The sequence below is a fragment of the Vicugna pacos genome, chromosome 11 (assembly GCF_048564905.1).
Source record: "Vicugna pacos chromosome 11, VicPac4, whole genome shotgun sequence".
NCBI lineage: Eukaryota > Metazoa > Chordata > Mammalia > Artiodactyla > Camelidae > Vicugna > Vicugna pacos.
In genome coordinates, this window is record NC_132997.1 from 72,449,647 (window position 1) to 72,463,994 (window position 14,348).

At 38.0% G+C, this 14,348-nt stretch overlaps 1 protein-coding gene and 2 pseudogenes across 1 annotated transcript in view; all 3 read left to right on the plus strand.

The window, feature by feature from the left end:
- LOC102533247 (cytochrome P450 2C18-like) overlaps positions 1-14,348 on the plus strand; it is a 65,786-nt gene that overhangs the window by 48,216 nt on the left and 3,222 nt on the right. The window lies entirely within an intron of this gene.
- On the plus strand, positions 57-2,020 carry LOC102532995 (cytochrome P450 2C14-like; annotated as a pseudogene).
- Positions 5,658-6,404, plus strand: LOC102532759 (large ribosomal subunit protein eL32-like; annotated as a pseudogene).

Consider the following 14,348-nt stretch of genomic DNA (forward strand, 5'->3'; position numbering starts at 1 on the left):
TATAAAAGCTTTAGATTCCAGGCTCACAGCTGTCTAAGTAAGAAGAGGAGGCAACCATGGATCCAGCTGTGGTCCTGGTGCTCTGTCCTGTTTGCTTCTCCTTTCACTCTGGATCCAGAGCTCTCAGAAAGGGAAGCTCCCACCTGGCCCCACTCCTCTCCCAATTCTTGGAAATATCCTATAGTTAGATGTTAAGAACATCAGCAAGTCCTTGAACAACTTAAGTAGGTTTTTTGCTCCTCAGTGTCATGTAAAAGGTAAGTAAATTAAGCCCAAGTTAAAAAGTAGTATATATTCCTTTGGGCACACTGTCACAATAGATCATTGTGAAACAAACTACTCCCTGTAAATTAAATTATGGTATTTCTTCCTTTTCAGGACTGTCACTGTCATAAAAAGGAATGAAATAATGTGTTTTGTGAGTAGAGAAACATTCAGGTCCTTGTGTGGTAGAATCAAAATAATACAGTGGCAAAAGCTGGGAATGTTGCTTCCCTTCCTTGTTTCACAGCTTTTTGCTATGCTTTGGGGCCGAAGGTAAATGGTAAGTGCAGTGTTTGTGCTTAGAGATTTTCTTGCACAAGTCTTTTACTATATAAGCTGTGTGTTTTGTTCAGATGGCCCTGACAACAAAACTTTCCTGAAGAAGCAAATTGTGCCTGATGTTAAGGAAGTAGCTTGGGATCAGGACCAGCAAGAGTGAATGGAAGAGAGGAGTAATCAGTCAGGGCCCAATTGGTGGTAACAGCGTTCATGTGGATTCTGCACGAAGCTGCCGCCTGTACCCCATGAAGGCTGCAGGATGGAAGATACTGTTGTTCCATGAGATGCTGCATGTCCTGCACGGCTTCTGTGATGCTTGCTGTCTTTCTATGTTAGTAATGCCAGCAGATCTCAGACTAGGCTGAGCATTAGAATTATCTGTATTTATTTTTTTAAACATAGAATTCTGGCATCACCATAGGGCGAGGAAATCAGAATCCTCAGGGGTGAGCGCTACAGGTGATTCTGAAGCAGTCAGCTGGGTGTTGGTCCAAAGCTGGGCCTTGAGGATTGATGTGTTGTTTAAGAATCATAGGTTGAATAAGATTTTAGATTTGAATCTTCTGTATGGTAGCCATGGGAAGCTGGAAATGAACCAGAATTCCCTGGCCTCAGTTGTTTATTTATAAGTGGGATAAGTAAACCTGTAAGGATTAATTGTAATCTATGACCCGGTTACTCTGGTCATTGCCTAGGACACTGAGGCCACATATAAGTAGGATATGTAATAATCACTATCATATTTACAGATTCAGAAATATTTTAGATTGTATGCAGCAATATAAAACATAAAAGTAGGATGATAATACGTTCTGCATCATACCCAATATACTATCAAATAGTGACTTCTGTTAATGTTATGTGTATCTTCATTCCCAGCTCTCAAAAGTCTTGGCCCTGTGTTCACTGTGTATTTAGGCATGAAGCCCACTGTGGTGGTGCTTGGATACAAAGCCATGAAGGAAACTGACTGATCTGGGAGAGGGGTTTTCTGGAAGAGGTAGTCACCCAGTGATTGAAAGAACTGGTAAAGGACTTGGTAGGTGTGCATGTTCAGCACTGATAACGGGTGTGGGGAGGGTATAAAAGAGAAATTTGAAGAGCCCCCCCAGCAGAGCTTGGCGCAACCACAAGGCTGGCAAGTGTCAGCTCACTCCTCCTTCCCTAGGACCTCCCTCCTAGTAGGAATCGTGTTTATCAATGGAAAGAGATGGAAGAAGATACGGCGGTTCTCCCTTATGACCCTGTGGAATTTTGGGATGGGTAAGAGGAGCATTGAGGACCATGTTCAGGAGGAAGCCCACTGCTTTGTGGAGGAGTTGAGAAAAACCAGTGGTGGGTGATTTCTATGCTAACTCTGATGAATGCTCTATCCTCCAGTGACGTCCGTGGAAACATTTCAGAGGCAGCCATATCCTTCATGTGGGTAGTGGTTGTCAGCACTTGTGTGGAGGAGGGAAAGAGTTGAGAGCACCAAAGGGGCTTTTGTGTGTCTGTGCTTGTTGTGTGTGTACACTATGACAGTGCACACGGTGTGGATATAAAGGTCATTTAATCATACTCTCTCTTGCACTTTGGTTGTGTTCAAATCAGAAATCACAAGGAAAGTTTGAGTCATTTCCTGAATTAATTAGAGAACAATGTTTTTCCTATAGCATAAATGTAGGTTATCTATTCCAGAGCATTTCACTTGTTAAATGGACATGGTAGAAATGACCTCCTCACACTCTTATGGAGCATGAAACAAGAGACATGTGCCTTCACTTAATTGGACTATATTTACATGTTCTGCCTCACGCACATTTCAGAGTTATTTCCAGGGACCAGGCCTATAGTGCTGGTCAGTACTAATGCCATCTGTGGTTTTAATCTGTTCGGCATACCTTAGTACAATTCTCATCAATTATGATTTCTCTATAAGGACAGCACTATTTTTAAAATATCAGTATTTATTATTTCCTGTAACTCAGTACTCACTGTATTGATTTATACATTTTGAATAAACTCTTGCTACATCATAATTCTGTAAAGTAGCAAGTTATAAAATATTTTATTTAACTAGATTTAAACCTTACCTGCTTACCGTGGCCTTTGCTAAGTGAAATTTGGCTCTGTTTTCAATTTGGGAACTTTGCCCAATCTTACTGGATTATGGTAACAAATGTATGGTAATCATGTACCTCTCATCGCCAGGTGTAATGACCTGTAATGTGTTTGTCACAATGACTCTGATTTTCAGCTTATGTTACAAATTAACCTGCTTTAAAATTCCTTAAAAGTAAAGTAAAGATAGCAAAGCAGATTTTATCTGTCAGTCAATATAGACTAAGAAATATCCAAGGATTTCCTAATCAGCCTCTACCAATCTAGCTAAAATGAAAGTTCATTTGGTCCTTCTGTGGCTTTATCTTGTTCCTTCATTTGGAACATGATCCTCTGTCACTTCATTTTCCCCAGCTTGCTGCTTTTATGTCTACGTGTCTGGTAGGCTGATTGTATTTCCTGACCTTGAAGAAACGGCCTTTTGAAGGAGGTGTCCAAAGTGTCCCAGCGGCACACTGCATTTTGTCACTAGAGCTGCACAGTCCCCTTAGGTGGGCTGCGTTGGTCCTTTAGTTGTGGTGGGCTGACTTGCGGTCTGTCTGTCGGGCTTGGTTGGCTCTCAGTCTAGTTGGTTGCCTGTCCCTGCCTTGTGCAGAGGCTAACGGCCATGGTTGGCTGGGCTTTATCAGGAGGTGGCTTGCTGTGGACCCCTGGTGTCTCCGATGCTAGTGCCGGCCGAGTGGTGGGCAGAGTGGGGGTTCAGGAGATTTCAGGCTGGTGCCCAGCACTGGAGGGTGAAGCCAGGTCCTGAGGCTACTGCTGTGCCCCTAGAGGGGCAGAGCTGGGTCCTGCGGACTGGTTATGGGCACCAGGAATTGCAGAGCTGGTGTGGGAATGCTGGTAGGTGGGGCTGGTTCCTGACACAGCAGGTTGTGGGTTCTGGGGTGTCCTGAAGCTTGTGGTGGCCTACTGGTGGGCAGGGCTGGGGCCCAGCCTTTCCCAGGGTTGGTGCTGGCCTGCTGGTGTGTGAGCTGGGTCTGCATGCTGTCGGGCTGTCAGTGTCCTACAGCAGAGTTCACTGGTAGGTAAGGCTGATCCTGAGGCTAGAGGAGGCTTGCTAGTGGATAGGGCCAGGGATTCTGGGACTGGTGCCTGATCCTTGTGGGTTTGCTTGGTCCTATGGTCTCTGGCTGCAGGGCCCTGGGGTTCTGGGTTTAGTGCTGGTGCACTGGTGTACGGGGCCAGGTCCATGGCCCTCTGGTGGGCAGGGCTGTATCCAGGGGCAGCTGTGGGGTCCAGGGGTCTTCAGGTAGCTTCTCTACTGGATGGTGAGGCATTGATTTCTGGTCTCCACAGTATCTGTAGAAAAATGAGCTATTATCCTATTGAGGATCCTTTGTACACAATGAGTCACTTCTCTCTTGATGCTTTAAACATTCTTTGTTTTGCTTTGGCTTTTGAGAGTTTAAAATATGCCTTCCTGTGAGTCTGCTTGGATTTATCCTTCTCAGAGTTTGTTTAGCTTCTTGGAGCCATAGATTCATGTATTTCACCAAATTTTGGAAATTCCCAGCCACTCTTTTTTCAAATATTTATTTTCTGTTCCTTCCCTCTCTCTTTTCTTGGATTCCCATAAAGTGGATGTTGGTACTCTTGATTGAGTTCCATAGATCCCTTAAGCTCTTTTCATTTTTCTTCATTCCTTCTCCTTTCTGATATTCACACAGGAAATTTCTGTTGTCCTGTCTTTAGGTTTGCTGAAAAACTAGCAAACCTGATTCTTAGGCTTCCTCCAGTGTTGTTGATACTTTCTGGTAATTTTTTTTTTCAATTTTAGGTATTGTGTTTTTTAGCTCCTGATTTTGTTTGATTTCCTTTTTTAATACTTTTCTCATTATTCCCCACTTTTTTTTTTGAAGTGTAGTCAGTTATAATGTGTCAATTTCTGGTGTGCAGCATAATGTCCCTGTCATGCATATATATATATTTTTGTTTTCATATTATTTTACATTGAAGACTATTAAGAGATATTGAATATAGTTCCCTGTGCTATACAGAATAAATTTGTTTTTTAATCTATTTTTATATATAGTGGTTAACGTTTGCAAATCTCAAATTCCCAAATTTATCCCTTTCCACTCCCTCTTTCCCGGTAACCATAAAATTGTTTACTATGTCTGCGAGTCTGTTTCTGTTTTGTAGATGAGTTCATTAGTGTCCTCTTATTTCTTTGCTGCTTTTTGTTTTTGTTTTTGTTTTTTTTTAGATTCGACATATGAGTGACATCATATGGTATTTTTCTCTCTCTTTCTGGCTTACTTCACTTAGAATGAATATCTCCAGGTCCATCCATGTTGCTGCAAATGGCTATTCCCCACTTCTTCATACGTTTTCTCTGATTTTGTTTAGTTCTTGTACATAATTTTCTTAAGGTCTTTGAGTATATTTAAGACATGTATCTCAAGACTTTTATCTAGTAAGTCAGATGTCTGGGCTTCCTCAGGAATGATTTGTGTCAGCTTCTTTTTTGCCTGTTAATGGGTCATACTTACCATCTTTTTTGTATGCTTTGTAATTTTTTATTGAATCATTCCTAGGAAAAGTATAATCAACAACTGGAGTATACAACTGAAAACTTGGTATTCACTGTAAATGATTTGTTTGGAGCTGGGACAGAGAGAACGAGCGCCACTCTAAGATATGGTCTCCTCCTGCTCAAGCACCCAGAGGTCACAAGTATGACCAACATGGTGGGCAGGGTGATTTCAGGAGATATTGGAAAGAGACTGAGAGTGCTTCCTACCTTGTTTCTCTTAGAGAAGTATTTAAACCTATTTGAACAGCTTAATTTTTTTCTAATTTAATGAAGGGAGACTAATGGGACATCTTTACATAATATGGGAGAATGACTGAGAAGAGTGAATACACTGTGGACAGTAGCAGAATCAACAAAGCAGCATCTGGATTTTGTGGGAAGTTGTTAGTAGCAGACACAACCTGCATGACTTGGCCTGAAAGTACATCTTGGTTTTATTATAAAGGTCACTTTGATCTGTCCTCATTCTCAAAATGCAGTGTCCTAACACCAAGACAGGGAAAATGAAATCTCTCCTTCTTGAAGCATAAGTGGAAATCCTAGAATTTTAATGAGGCTTCCTGAGATAATTTGTACAACATGATAAGTGCTTTAAAAGTTTAGATTCACAGCTCTCTCTTCCTCGGCGCTACTTACTGAAGTGGCAGCCATCTCCTAGTCGGCATCATGGCTGCCCTCAGACCCCTCGTGAAGCCCAAGATCCTTAAAAAGAGGACCAAGAAGTTCATCTGGCAGCAGTCAGACTGGTATGTCAAAATTAAGAGGAACTGGCAGAAACCCAGAGGAATTGACAACAGGGTGCGCAGGAGGTTCAAGGGCTAGATCCTGATGCACTGCATTGGCTACGGGAGCAACAAGAAAACAAAGCACATGCTGCCCAGCGGCTTCCGCAAGTTCCTGGTCCACAACGTAAAGGAGCTTGAAGTGCTGCTGATGTGCGACAAATCTTACTGTGCTGAGATTGCTCACAACGTCTCCTCCAAGAACTGCAAAGCCATTGTGGAAAGAGCAGCCCAGCTGGCCATCAGAGTTACCAATACCAACGCCAGGCTGCACAGTGAAAACAACAAATAGACAGCTCATGCACATTGTATTTGTATTAATAAAACCATGAAACTAAAAAAAAAAAAATTAGATTCACAAAAAACTGATGTGTGTATAAAAGAGTTTTATTACTCCAGAAGGTTGTTTCCAGAAAAGTGGTTATTGCCAAAATAAGAATTTTGAGAGGTCAATAATTTTGTCTTTCACAAAGAACTTTTTGTTAAAAATTAACCTTTAACGAGTTATGATTACACACCTGTTTAGAAACATACATTATCTTGCCCTGTGTCAGATCCCATTGCAATGATTATAATCTATGATAAATGAGCATTAGCCTTTCAAAGTTGGAAAAGCGGAGGTCAAGAAACAGCCAGCAAAAAAAAAAAAAAAAAAAAAAAAGAAACAGCCAGCAAATCTCCGACAAATTTCTGAAACACAGAGAGCATATTGAGGGGTGATAATGAAGTCAGCAGAGAGGATGAAGTTGTGACCTAAATGTCAGAAGAGGAGGTTCCACAGTGAGGAAAAGTCACTTGTGTCCTTGCAATCCCCTGTAAGGCTCAGCATTTGTAAGTATCAAGTTTCAGAGGTGGCAGAGGGAGAAACAGGCTGATAAAGGTAGCTCTCCCCAACATGTCCCTTTGACAAACCTTTTCATCAGGTGACTTTTCCCCCAGTAGAATGAAAGAGGTTTGCTCTCTAGAGAAACTGAACCTAAGAGGTCCTACATGCAGGGGCACTGACTGGGCAGAGGTAGGGGAAAGTGTGAGGTACACAGCTGGGGGAAAAAAAAAGAAAAGTTAGGTAAGAATCCACTTCTTGAATGCAGAGACTCTTAGCTCCTTTCTCCATCCTGCTTCCTAAATTTTGGCAACCAGAGGAAAAACACCACCAGAGTGAACACTCTGGAGAAGCAACCTCCAACTTTTGTCATGTAGATAGTAAATTCTTTCAATATGTATAGCAAAGTGAACAAAATTAAAACATCCACTCTAAGACAAAGAGTCATGAAATTTCAGAACACTCGGTAAAAGGGACAATCACAAAAATTTTCAGATACATATATCAGGTCATATACAAAAGATTAGGATTCACAACAGCATCGAAAATCTCAAGAGCAACTATCCAACTGCGTGTTAATAAAAAGAGGGTATTTTCAGGCCTCTTAGTTTGACAAAACTTTCCCCCTCTTTTCCTTTTTTCATTCAAATGCCTGAAGTCATGTTAGAGGAAGTCATGGGCTGCAGGAATTTGGAAAACTCAAGGAGAATGAAAGTGTCAGGGCAGTTGCTAGATACCAGTTCTCGACAATATCCATTTCCAAATAGATTAGGTGGCTAAAACAGGTGTGAGGCGGCACACCATGAACAAAAGAGAGGATTCTGATTATCTGGGGTTTCATAAAACTAGGGAAATGATTATTAGGAGTTTGAAGCATCTATCTCAGTGTTTGAAATTAATTCTGATTCTAAATCAAGATATATAGCATTTTACGAATTAAACTAAAGAGACAAGGCTAAGTCCAAGAGAGTACCAGAAGTGAAGCATGATCATAGTTGTCTTAACAGGGACCATTATTTATGTAGTTAGAATGATGTTAAAATGAATATTCTAACAGCCAGAAATCGTAGTCTAAATATATTGGGGAATTGGACTAGAGGGATTTGTGAGTGTGTATGGTTGTATTTTGTATGAGGTAGGGATGGAGATGTAAATTCCCAAGTCTCATACCAGGAAATCAGATATTGTTTAAAAACCTGTAAGTAAGAAATAGAAACAGAAACTTGTTATTTAGAAATAGGACATAAACTTCTGAATAAACTGCTAGAATGCTGAAAGTGGTGGCATCTGGCAGTTGGAGGATGAAGAGAGTACCACTGCAAACTGCACACACACAATACACAAATACATGAAAACACATAATTATAATGTGACTTCTCAACCCATGTATTATTTTGATATAAAATTAATATTTGATTCTTGTTTTTTTTTCTTCAGGGACAGTTAATTCCTTGACATATGTTGTTTATATTGGAAGTGTTTCATCATTTCTCTTTGTATTATCATGTATGCTAATACATGGTACCTGTAAATGTATCTTGGGTCTAGCTTGTAGGAGACTTACATCTATCTATATTATGGCAATTCTGTATGTTAAGGTACATTTCTGGGCATATAATGGATGTTTGTAATGATGTGGGGACACTGTCATGAGGTTTCATTTATCCCTGAATTGGTATGCAAATATGAAATGCATTTTTCTCTTTTTCCATTAGTCTTCCTTGTCTTTTATCAGCTAAGGTCCAGGAAGAGATTGACCATGTGATTGGCAGACACCGGAGCCCCTTCATACAGGACAGGAGCCGCATGCCCTACATGGATGCTGTGGTGCACGAGATCCAAAGATACATTGACCTGGTCCCCACCAACATACCTCATGCCGTGACCTGTGACATTAAATTCAGAAACTACCTCATCCTCAAGGTAAGACCGGTTTCTCTTACACTGACCTCAGTGGTCTTGAAGTTCCATTTTCACAGTGTGGGTGAATCCTCTATGAGCTCTAAGAAGATGAGAGAAGTTAAAAAAAAAATCATCTATGTGTCATCTTGATGGATTTTTTGTTGTTTCCAGTTTAGTTCACAAAACTTTATAACGGGTTTTGACATCCAGCAGTGAGTGTCTTCCAGATTTGTTCTGCTCCTTTTATATTGTTTAGATAATCTCAGGTGTTCATGTTTCCAAATGAATTTGTGTGATTACCAAAACACACTGCTGGAATTTTTATCAGGGTGACATTAGCTCTATTTGTAAAGACTACACATCATGACACTGAATTTTTCAATTACTAAATATGATATACTGCTAATTTTGAAAGGCTTTAATTTTTTCAATAATTTTTTTTGGTGCATTGGCTTGCATATCTTTCATTTAGTTTCCCCAAGGTGCTTATTGTTGTTACAAATTTTTTTAAATGCCTTTTCCATTCTTTTAACTGGACTGTGAAATATGATTGATTTCTCATTTTGATGACTTTATATGTAGCAACCTTGCTTAATTTTAAATAATTACCAAAAATGTCTCTAGATTTTTTTATATATAAACATTTTTAATTGAGTTATAGTCATTTTACAATGTTGTGTCAAATTCCAGTGTAGAACACAATTTTTCATGTATAAATGAACGTACATATATTCATTGTCACATTCTGTTTTGCTGTGAGCCACCACAAGATCTTGTATATATTTCCCTGTGTTACACAGTACAATCTTGTTTATCTATTCTACATCAAAAATGTCTCTAGATTAACCGCAATTTCTCTATATATTGTCCTCCTATCTGGGCTAATATCTTTGTTTTATTTCTAGTCTATAGGAGAGTGGGGGTTAACATCTCACTGTTGAGAATGAGGTATTATGTACATTTTCTTATTTTTTTTATCAGATTAGGGAAATTTGCCCTCTCATTTTTAATGATTTTTTTTTTTTGCTCATGAATGTACAACTTTTTTTCATATCGATATCTGCAACTACTGGTATGTTGTGTATTCTGGCCTCACTCTTCCTACTAAATATACATAAGTATATACACACGCAGCTGGACTTGATTTGTTACATCTTTTTCAGGACCTCTCTGTTTATATTCATAAGAGATTTTTGGTCTATAATTTTTCTTTCTGAAAATCTTCTTACATTTCTGTTATCTAGGTAGTGCTGGCATCATGAAGTCAGGTGAGAAATGTTCCCTAATGTGGGTGTATTTCGTTGTGTTCCCCTCTTCTACTTGTGGCCACTTAGTTGTGTCTTTGAAATGCCCAATAACTTTTGGTTAAATATCAATTATTGTAAATGAAAAGAATTATAGCGTTTCAGAGGTATTTATCTTCTTCCAGAAACGGTTCATCCCTCTCCTACTAGGCAGTCAGAAAAATGTAACACCTTCTGTTTTGAGTATAACTGGGACATTGACACAGATTAAAATCAAGTTCAGATGTCAGCTTGCCTCTCCGAGAACTCTTAACTATGGACTACTGAGACACATTTTCATTTTAGCAGATTTCTAATTCTTTCCAACACACAGTTTCTCTATATATTCAGACTTTCTAGTTGGTGTGCTACAGGCTACTCTTATCCACTTGAAGTCAAGACATGTGACTATTAAAATTGAAAAATAATATAACTAAAGTTTGTATTTTGTTGGGGAAAGTAAGTAATGAGATTTGTAAGGCTGCAACTTAATGCCAATCTTTGCAGGAAACAGATTGATGAGTTTAGTAAGAGATTATGGGACATGTCTCAATGATCACAGATTTGGTATAAGGGTTAGCGCTTCAAGTACACTACTTTTTCACCAAAGGACACAATGAGAAAAAAAAATTTTTTAATATTGGAGTCTAAGGCAATAATTAAGCAAACCTGTTTCTCTTCTTATTTCTGAGTAAATGGGAAACAATGCATTAGAAATCAGAATGGGATTGATCCCTTCTCACATCCACTAAATCAGGAAATGACAGTTACGTTGTCACTTGCGTGTTCCAAATGCATATATTGGGAATGACCATTCCCCTCTGCATGGACATCCCAGTGTAGAAATATGAACGTTGGGTGGCTGATTCTACCCTTTTACCAAATAGATGATTTCTGCTACTTAAGGCTGGAGCCACTGAGGAAGGTGGAGATAATGGCCCAAGACAGGAGTTGGTAAACCTTTTCTATAATGGGCCAGAATGTAAATACTTCAGAATTTAAGACCTTGAAATGTCTAATGCCTTTGTACACTTTTGTACATTCTGCCGTTGTAGCATGGATGCAATCATAGGACATACTTAAATGAGTATGGCTATATCTCAGTCTTTATGGAAGTTGAAATTTAGATTTCTTGTAATTTTTGTATGTCACAAAATCTTATTTCCCTTGATTTTTTTTCAATTAAAAGTGCTTAGATCATGGTCTGTACAAAAACACATTTTAGGGTGTACTTGCATACGGGTTGTTAGTTATCTATATCTAAGACAGTTTGTCTAATAGAACTCTATGCAATGCTTTGAGATTGATTTGTGGGTAGATTTTTTGGGGGGTGGTTATCTATAGAATATTTTCCAGCACAGGGTCCCAAAGATTTACCCTTATCTATTTCTAAAACTTTGTAAGTGCTTACATGTAGATTGTTATCCATTCAGGTAATTTTTACTTATGTTGTGGAGTAATAGTTGTGCTTCTTTTATTTTTTCATGAATATCCAGCTGTTCAAGCAACACTGATGAAAATTTATTAACTTTTGTATCTTATTGAAAGATTTCCATATATTACTTGTATAAATATATACAAGGGAATAATATCAAAAACAGAATCAGACAAACTTTTATATGACAAACTTAGGGGATAGACATTTTCCTAAGTATGCATTAAATATTTCTAAAACCTAAAAATGTTTAAAACACATGCATATATATGTAACATACAAAATTTGTGTATATATCTAGTTTTGCAATGACAATGGAAACGATCAAAAAACAATCTATAAGAATAGACAAAAATTTTATTTGAGCCAAACTGAGAACTATAGCCCAAAAGCAGCCTCTCAGATAACTCTGAGGAACTGCTCTGGAGAAACATGGTTTTCAGCACAGTTTCTTATGTTGTCAGAACAAAGAACATCAAACAACCTAGGAATATATTCCTTCAAGATTTAAAAACAAAACAAAAAAAAAACAGATCAGCACATACACAGTGAGGCATATGGCTGTGGCACCTGCACACCTGCACAGGGAGTCTGATCATTGAAGGAGTTCAAGCACTGGCGTCCAAGGAAAGGAGGAATTTACTCTCGATTTTTAACATGGATATTATTTATTTCTGGTCAATGTACTCTTTTCTTTAATGATTAAAGCAGACAAACAGTGTATGTTTGATAGGTGATAAACAGGCTGTGTTAGTTAACATAAAATTCAAGTTAAATCATGTATAAGCCAGAATGACTTCCCCATAACTCAATACGAGAAAACTATTTCCATTAACATCCATTTATAAATCCATCAAATCCTCACTGCTTCAGTATGTTTATCTCAGCAATGATTTTTGTATGGAGGACAATAGTAGCATTTATATTTAAGTGTTACCATGGATACAATATTATCTAATGTACAGCCTATACTTAAAATTTCCCAATTTTCCTGCAGTAACCTTTATGGCTTCTTTTTCTTTGCAAAGCAATAGCCAGCCCAGGAACAAGCATATAATTTGGTTACCTTTTCCCTTCAATCTCCTGTTATCAGTTCTCCATTTTTTTTTCAGTACTCTTAACTTTGTGAAGCGTTTAGTAGTCATACATAATTATTCCTCAGGCTGGTTTTGTGCAGTTGTTTTCTAGAGATAGATTCCAGTTACGATTTAGTAAGAGAACCTCATGGGTGCTTTGTATGTCCCGCTGAAGTTCAGTGGGGAGGTGGGGGGCACATAATGTCACTTATGCTATTATTGGTTTTGCAGTGTTGTTCACATGATAAAGTAAGATGTGCCAGATTTCTCTGTGGCAGAAGTCATTTTCTTTACACTTAATAAAAATCTACTGCATGGTACTGTAGGGCTTTGTGAGTAGCATATTTTTCAATCACCCAACAATTTTAGCATTAATAGATAAAACTTGTCTAAATTAAAGATCCTAAGCAGAATTATTGTGAAATGATTCCACGAATTTTATCATCCTTTCAAATCTAAGATTAATCTATAATAAGTGTACCTTGTATTTTTAAGATACACTATCTGCATGGCAATGATAAACACTAATATTTGTTACTGTACTTACTGTTATTAGCACGAAGATGTTATTTTTCAATTTCAATTTCTTTATTTAACTTTTTTGGGGGATGCTTTTTATTTTTTTATTTTTTAACATTTTTCATTGATTTATAATCATTTTACAATGTTGTGTCAAATTCCAGTGTTCAGCACAATTTTTCAGTCATTCATGGACATATACACACTGTCACAATTTTTTCTCTGTGAGTTATCATAACATTTTGTGTATATTTCCCTGTGCTATGCAGTGTAATCTTGTTTATCTATTCTACAATTTTGAAATCCCAGTCTATCCCTTCCCACCCTCTACCCCCCTGGTAACCACAAGTCTGTATTCTCTGTCTGTGAGTCTATTTCTGTCCTGTATTTATGCTTTGTTTTTGTTTGCTTGTTTGTTTTTGTTTTTGTTTTTTAGATTCCACATATGAGCAATCTCATATGGTATTTTTCTTTCTCTTTCTGGCTTACTTCACTTAGAATGACATTCTCCAGGAGCATCCATGTTGCTGCAAATGGCATTATGTTGTCGGTTTTTATGGCTGAGTAGTAGTCCATCGTATAAATATACCACATCTTCTTTATCCAGTCACCTGTTGATAAACATTTAGGCTGTTTCCATGTTTTGGCTATTGTAAATAGTGCTGCTATGAACATTGGGGTGCAGGTGTCATCCTGAAGTAGATTTCCTTCTGGATACAAGCCCAGGAGTGGGATTCCTGGGTTATTTAACATTTTTTTAAATTCAGTTATAGTCATTTTACAATTTTGTGTCAAATTCCAGTGTAGAGCACAATTTTTCAGTTATACATAAACATACATATATTCAATGTCACATATTTTTTCGCTGTGAGCTACTACAAGATCTTGTATATATTTCCCTGTGCTATACAGTATTTTTAAACATTTTTATTGAGTTATAATCATTTTACAATGTTGTATCAAATTCTAGTGAAGAGCACAATTTTTCAGTTATACATGAACATATATATATAGTCACTTTTTTTTTCTGTGAGCTACCATAAGATCTTGTATATAGTTCCCTGTGCTAAACAGTATAATCTTATTTATATAGTCTACATTTTGAAATCCCAGTCTGTCCCTTCCCACCTCCCACCCACTTGGCAACCACAAGTTTGTATTGTATGTCTATGAGTCTGTTTCTGATTTGTAGTTTTGTTTTGTTTTGTTTTTAGATTGAACATATGAGCGATCTCATAGGGTATTTTTCTTTCTCTTTCTGGCTTACTTCACTTACAATGATATTCTCCAGGGACATGTTGCTGCAGTTGGCGGTATGTTGTCATTTTTATGGCTGAATAGTATTC